We start from the raw sequence: 7,996 nt of genomic DNA on the forward strand, positions 1-7,996 counted from the left end.
CTTACCTGTTATTCCAGAGCAGAAGTAGTCTTCCAGGCTTTTATTGTGCCACAAAATATAAGTATACAAATAAATTATATCAAGAATGAAAATATGCCTTGGAAAAGTGAGGTAATTTCCAACTTCCTCTGCCTCACACATCATACCCTGCACATATCTGAGCACATACAAACTTCTTATAAAGCATCAGGTGAGTTCATTTTCTTTCTTAACATTGCACTTGTTTGCAAGGGCTTATTTCCTTTCTAATTGCTTCCTCTAAAGTAGTCTTTCAAAGTCCATTGAACAATGCAAGAAGAGACAGAGGCTTTATCTCTCAGAAAGGGTAGTGGAAATTGTCTTCACTAAAGATTGGTTGATTTATCTTCTGTGAACCATAATTGCTTATCTTAAATTAAAGAATTTCTACACACAATGAATGAAATATGAGTTCCAATCTTGATTTCTTTTGACACGTTCCTATTGAGAATAATACATATCACTACTCATATGGGGCAAAGCACTCTATTCTATCTTTTTCTTGCACCAGAATTTGCTTTGCATATATGTTCTTTTTATCCATCCCATTACTAGCCTTAAAGCATTATTTTCTTCACTATTGCAGGGTAAAATGTTAAATATGTTGGCTTCAATTGAACTTTGATGTTCCTGTGATATTCTGAAAAGAATCCACGTGCCTCTGGAATTTTCTGTGTTCAGAAACATTATGTGTCTCTTTTATTAGCCATGTTCCATGTGTATCTTCTTTCATCATTTCTTCTTAAGAAGCTCATTTTCCTATGTTGTGTGTCAGGTTCATGAGGTTGTGGAAGTAGGATATAGTTTATGTTTGGAATCAGGAAAACTTTGTTAAATATACTAAGCTTGCAAATAATAATACATAATGTAATGAACATGAACCACTCACTTCAAGCATGCTGGTTCATGAGAAATAGCTCCAATGAGACTCAATTAAATAAAATTACTTGAAAAAGACAATGTGACATGAAGGAAGGATTGCTAAATTGAGTAAATTCTGAAACTCTCTTGATCTGGTGTCATGGACAATAAGATGACCATTAACACTGAGAGATAAATCTGCTTCCCTGAACCTACACAAATTCACTGTCAATAGATCTGTACCAAATGCACCTAACACCATACTCAATATCCTAAACTTTATGAAGCATAATTGATGAAGAAAAAGGAAATATAGAGTCCTCAAAATCACTCAGTAATCAAAGCAGTGAGCCCTCCAATCTCTTCTTTGCAGTTTACCTTATATAGGAAATTAGGATTCTGGTGACAGTGGTAATGAGCTGTTAAGTAATTTTTTTCCACTGTGTACACCTCTTTTGATTCTAATCTGTCTAGACTATATGATTATTTACAGTGTTGCTTGGATTAAAAGCAATTAAACAAGTATTAGGGCACATTTGGGGCACTGTAAAAATGACCATTTCTTCAAAATATAGGGTACTAAAGCCAGTTTTCAATGTTACCTGTCATCTGTCAAAATTGAAAAGTGCTAGTCCAGCTCTGAAAACCTCTTTAGTCTTAAGAGGACCTTGTATCTGGACCCCATATTTCTATTGGCATGAGTCATTTGCATCCTCAGACAATTGTTCTCATCATTGATACAGACAAGCCTTCTCTCAACATGAGTATTTCCACTGCAGGTAAAACCTCAGAAAGCTTGTATCCTTAACTTTGAGAAACAAGAACATGATTGTTCAGAGGGAATGTTGTCAGTCTTTAACAGAGGTATTGAAACAGTCAGCATAATCAATTATAATCTGTTGGCTAACACAAATGAGAAATAAATAAGATATCAAATGCTGTATTGTGTGACTTTTACTAATAAAAATGTAAAAAAAATAAAAAGTTAATCTAAGTTTAATTTCTGTCCTAATACTGCTTTTCTGTATATAAATGAAAGTATTGTCAATGATATGAAAAATGTATAGGATCTCACAAAAAGATCCTTTCATTATCATACTAACTTGATGCATTTTCATGTTCATATTCATAAATAACTTGTTTGGTAGGTTTCTGTGAATTTCCAGTTCACCCTACAATTGTCAATACTGAGTTCAATTTTGAAATCTGTGTTCTCTGCCCATCCCATCCCTCATGGTTCCTATTCTCCTTTCAGGACATAAACCAGAAGCATTCCTACATCAATACAAGTTAATATCACTAAGAACTTGGTGGGGGGGATCTTGCTGTTTGTGTTTTATACCTGGATTCATTGCCTCTGTATCATTAATTCCAGAGATATTTTTTTCTCTAGCAATTACATAGTTTCAGGTTTAAGGCTTTCTAAATGGCAAATGGTTGGACATAAAACTTATTCTTCATAATTTAGCCAAGTGTGGTGGTGCACACCTTTAATCCAAGCACTTAGGGGACAGAGGCAGCTAGATCTCTGAGTTTGATGCAAGCTTGGTCTACAGAGCAAGTTTCATGACAACCAGGACTATTACACAGAAAATCCCTATCTCAAAAAACCAAAACCAAACCAAAACAAAACACACAAAAAATCATAATTTGTCCAAGATGGACCTATAGTATTTTGCCAAGTATTTCTTTCATATTGAACGTCTTACATGAGATGTACTTGTTACCTTAGTTGTATAAAGAAAGACTACTTAAAATTTTTCTGAGGAAATATTGCAAGAAACATTTTTATAACATGGTATTGTTACAAAGGTTGCATCCTGAAAATTTGCATATATGAAACTCTGACAGGTCAAAATCCTAAGTATGATTGTGCTCTAGTGGCCTATACCCTGTACAGGTCTATAATGTCATACTCACCACCTGAGTACCAGACCTGGCAGTATAGAAATATTATATTAATCTGGGATCTTAAAAAAAGTGAGATAGGGGATCTGGTAATGTTTTACCTTTAAATCTCTACATTAAAAAGCTAAAAGGAAAGTCTTCCACTTGAACTTGATACTATAGTCATTTTACTGCATGCTACACCTCACTGGACTGATTTATAATCAACAAAGATGCAGGCATTGATAATTATTTTGCTACAATTTCATTAGCTTTCATCAGGTATTCAAAATTTGAGGCCTACCATAATAGAGGCATGAAAGGGGGAAATTGACATTTAAGGAAAGAATTAAAGTAAAACAGTCAAAAGAGTGACATAATAAAAATACTATTTAGTTGATGTTCTCACAGACACTAATTTTATAAAATGCCTAATCCTAGATCACAGAAAGCAGATTATCAGTAACAGGATCATTGCTTATCTGTCTTCCCAGAAGTATAAGCATCCCTCCTTGATTTTAACCTGCAGCAAAATAGAAATAAAATATATTAGAAAGGAAAATGTTCAAGAAAGGGGTATGTAATATCCCACTTCCTCTGCCTTAAATGCAAGTACATAAAATCTTCCCAACAAACATCAAGAGAGCTGAATTCATTTCATGACATTGAATGTTCTTGCAGACACTTTTTCATTCTTAATTCTTTCCTCTGAAGCAATCAATAAATAGGCAATGAACAATAGTATAAGCGTCAGATATGTTATCTCTCAAAGAAACTAGTGGAAGTTGTATTCAAGGACAGAATGCATATCAGGCATATTCCTTTGATATTTTTCATCTGTCTTCTGGGTTTCTTAGATGGTTCAATACAATGTTGAATATGAACATGACAGTGTACACTTGAACCAAACCATAATATTCCTGGAAACACTTTGATTTTTTTCTTCTTTAATTACTGTGGTTACCTTAAGGCGTATCACATACTAGGTTTGTTCTGTGTTGCTATACTTCTTGACAACTCATGAACTGTATTATGGTATATTAGATGAAATAGAAGATCTGCCTTCATGATCAGTTAGGATCCAAGGTCATGTGGTAATGCATCCATTCATATGATAGTAAAGATTTGTTGAATCATATTCTGTGAGCTGTGTTTATTTGTCAAAAATTAAGGCATTTTATGCAGAAAGAATGATAATTGGGTAGCAATCTTGAATACTTCTGAAAATTTCTTATTGTGAATATTATACATCACTCTTCATCTAGAACAAAGTATTCTATACTCCTGTAAGACACTTTTATTTGTGTTTGCAATCATTCTTTTTTCTCTCAGGAATCTTAAACCATTTCTTTCACATTTAACTTAAGAGTCAAACATTGATGAATCTTATGAGATTGAAAAGGGGGTAGAGACAGAGACCACAATACTGTAATATGCTCAGTAATAACAGCAGTGAGCCCTACTTTCTTTTTCTTGCATTTTGTCTGACAAAGGAAAGTGATATTCTGTTGAGAATGCTAGTGATCTGGGAAGTGAATTTTTCAGTGCATGCCCTCTTTTGAGTCCACCCCTTAAATACCTGCATTTATCACTCATTTAAATACACAATATGGTACACTACTAATTACAATGCTGTTCAGTTTGGAAGGAATGACACGGAAATTATGGTACATTTGGGACACTATCAAAACACTCTCAAAATCTAAGATCCTAAAGCCAGATTGTACAGTTATATGTCATCCATAAAAACTGAGGAGTGTAAACCAGGGTTTGAAACCCTAATTGGTCTTATTAGAGGATTTCATATCTGGACCTCAGATTCCCATTGACATGAGTCACTCAGCATCCTCAGATAGGTGTTCTCATCATTGATCCAGATAAGCCCTCTCTCAATACATGAGTATTTCCACAGCCAGGAAAAACCATATAAAGTTTGTCTCCTTGGCCTTGAAAATGAAGAACATAATTGTGTAGAAACATGTTTCTCAGTCTCTGAACAGAGGTATTGAATGTAAATCAGTATGCATAAGATTTTTGTTGTACCTTAATTCAAATCTGAAATAAATGTGATATCAAAATACTCTATTGTGGCAGATCCCAGTAGCCAGCTAGCAGATGAGAGAACTGTGGGCAGACTAGATCACCACTGCTGTGATCCACTGGTCTGTGTTCCTACAAGACCCACTCTGACACCTACCTCCAACTATCCTGTCTTCCTTGCCTTGGCCAAACATTCCCTGCAACATCAGCAGCCCATATAGGGACAAGCACCACCTACACCAATTGGAAGAATAGGTGAGTGACCGGTCTTCCAGCTAAACTGCCCCAATCACTAGACCATAAACCCCAGGAGGCATCCTGTGACCCTCTACCTCACAATCCATGGCCCAGCAAGGCAGCTGATTCCTCACCCAAACTCTGGGGGAACTCTACTGCTCTGGTGCAATCCCTAGCAGCCTGCCATCCAGTGAGAGACCTGCAGGCAGGCTGTTCCACAACTGCTGCCACCAACTGGACTCTGTTCCCACAAGACCCACTATCCCACTCAACCACACCTACCCCATTATAATTCCCAAGGACAACTCTCTCTGGCAACATCAGCAGACCCTATAAACACAAGTACCACACACACCAATTGAAAGGACAGTAGTCCTTATATGCACAAGCACCACTTACACCAGTTGGAAGAACAGATGTATAAATGCCAGTCTAAGAATACATTCAACAACATGAAGGGAAATATGGCATCACCAGAACCCATTGGTCCTACAACAGCAAGACCTCAACAATCCAAAGCAGATGAAGCAGAAGAAAATGTGCTTAAAAATGACTTTACAAAGATGATAGAGGCTCTTAAAGAGGAAATGGAAAAATTACCTTTAAGAAATCTAAAAAAAGACAAAAAATCAGAAGAAATCAATAAATCCCTTAAAGAGAGATAAGAAAAAACAATCAAACAGGTGGAGGAAACAGTTCAAGTCTTGAAAATTGAAATAGAGACAATAAAGAAAAATACAAACTAAGGTAATTCTGCTAATGGAAAATCTGGGTAAGGGAACAGGAACAACAGATGAAAGCACCTCCAGCAAAATACAAGAGATGGCAGAGAGAATCTTAGGTACTGAAGATATAGAACATATAGAAGAAATAGAATTATCTGTCAAAGCCAATGTTAAATCCAAAAAATTCTTAACATAAAACATCCAGGAAATCTGGAACACCATAAATAAGACCAAACCTAAGAATAATATGTACAGAAGGAGAAGAATTACAGCTCAAAGTTACAGAAAATATATTCAACAAAATCATAAAAGAAAACTCCCCAACCAAAAGAAGTGCGTGCCGATGAATATACAAGGAGTGTACAGAACACCAAGTAGACTGGATCAAACAAAAAGTCCCCTCACCACATAGTAGTCAAAGCACTAAACATACAGAATAAAGAAAGAATATCAAGAGCTGCCAAGGAAAAGGACCAAGTAATATATGAAGCAGACCTATCAGAATTAAATATGACTTCTTAATGGAGACTCTAAAAGACAGAAGTACCTGGAGAGACATTTTACAGACACTAAGAGACTAGTTGCCAGCCTAGACAACTATACCCAGAAAAACTTTCAGTGACCATAGATAGAGAAAACAAGATATTCCACGATAAAACAAGATTTAAACAATACCTATCCACAAATACAGCCCTACAGAAAGTACTAGAAAGAAAACTCCAACCCACGGATGTTAGCTGCACCTACAAAAACACAGGCAATAGGTAATCTCACATGAGCAAAACCCAAAGAAGGGAAACATATACACACTACCAACAACAACAAAACTACAAAATAACAGGAGTTAACAATCACATGTAGTGTGATATTTTAATTGTGTTCTGACATAAAAAGCTTGCTTGGAGTCAAAGGTTGGGCCAGCTGCTGTGGGATGTATGGCAAATGTGTTGCTAATTAATCAATAAAACACTGACTGGCCGTTGGCTAGGCAGGAAGTATAGGCGGGGCAAGGAAGAGAATAAAGCTGGAAAGTGGAAGGCTGAGTCAGAGAGACACTGCCAGCCGCCACGATGAGAAACAGCATATGAAGATGCCGGTAAGCCACGAGCCATGTGGCAAGGTATAGATTAATGGAAATGGATTAATTTAAGCTATAAGAACGGTTAGCAAGAAGCCTGCCACGGCCATACAGTTTGAAAGCAACATAAGTCTCTGTGTTTACTTGGTCGGGTCTGAGAGGCTGTGGGACTGGCAGGTGATAGAGATTTGCCCTGACTGTGGGCCAGGCAAGAAAACTCAAGCTACAAATGGTGCCCAACGTGGGGCAAGAGTTTCCACCTAAAAACTGAGAAAAAAGATTCTAAAATGGAGCTAAAAACAGTTCCTAATTGTCTCTCTCAAATGAGCGGCAGCTGCTGGTTTTAGCTACTGGTGGATTCCTGGCGTTCGTGCTCAACCTGCAGTATGGCGGGAATCAGGCCTCTGCAAGTGGCACATTAAGCTGCATGGTGGATTTAGCCTTTGCAGGTACAAAACAAAAAAAGAGGTTTTTGGGCTACACGCTGCTTGGATAAAAGCATAGACCCACGATAGCTCCCAGAGCTGGCGGTAAACGTAGCCATGTTGGGAAGCTGAGGTGGGCGGAGCCAGCAGCCACAGCTGCTGCAGTTTAAGGCAAGAGATTCACAATAAGACAGATTCAGATGTAATAGTTTACAATGTGTGTAAAAGATACGTAGGCTTGAAAGAGACAAAAAAGGTGATATATAGAGTTATAGAAACAAATACATAGTTTTAAAAAATAAAGTCATTAAAGAGACAGTAAAGGTAGTATAAAAAATAAGCCACGTAAAAATGGATATTACACAGAGAATCTGGATTGTGTTGTCTTTGGGATTTTTAACTGCAGAAAAACATTTGATTGTAAAAGCTGTTGAGTTATGCCAAAATGTATATTTTAAAGATACCTTGACTTCAAAATTTGAATATAAGGATATGTTGCTTTGGAAAAGAGTCTCTTTTGTTTCCACAGAAAGCCAGAGGCTATGGATTTGTTCAAGATTAAGATACATCAGGTTTGACCAGCCAAGACCCCCTGAAGGTCTCCAATGACACCATGGCCCAGATGATTCAACATCCAGAATGGTTTGAAGGCATCTGGCTCAGACGATACAGCCTCATGGACTATTCCATAATTCTAAAATTTTCTTTGTTTCCCCATAAGATAC

General features: G+C 36.9%; 2 non-coding genes across 2 annotated transcripts; both read right to left on the minus strand.

Moving 5' to 3' along the window:
• Positions 1-1,555: 1,555 nt before the first annotated feature.
• LOC131903242 (small nucleolar RNA SNORD109A) lies at positions 1,556-1,620 on the minus strand. The gene has a single exon (XR_009377482.1). It is a non-coding gene; the product is annotated as a small nucleolar RNA SNORD109A (small nucleolar RNA).
• Positions 1,621-4,575: 2,955 nt separating this feature from the next.
• On the minus strand, positions 4,576-4,641 carry LOC131903240 (small nucleolar RNA SNORD109A). The gene has a single exon (XR_009377480.1). It is a non-coding gene; the product is annotated as a small nucleolar RNA SNORD109A (small nucleolar RNA).
• Positions 4,642-7,996: the final 3,355 nt, after the last annotated feature.

The sequence above is a fragment of the Peromyscus eremicus genome, chromosome 1, assembly GCF_949786415.1.
Source record: "Peromyscus eremicus chromosome 1, PerEre_H2_v1, whole genome shotgun sequence".
Taxonomy (NCBI): Eukaryota; Metazoa; Chordata; class Mammalia; order Rodentia; family Cricetidae; genus Peromyscus; species Peromyscus eremicus.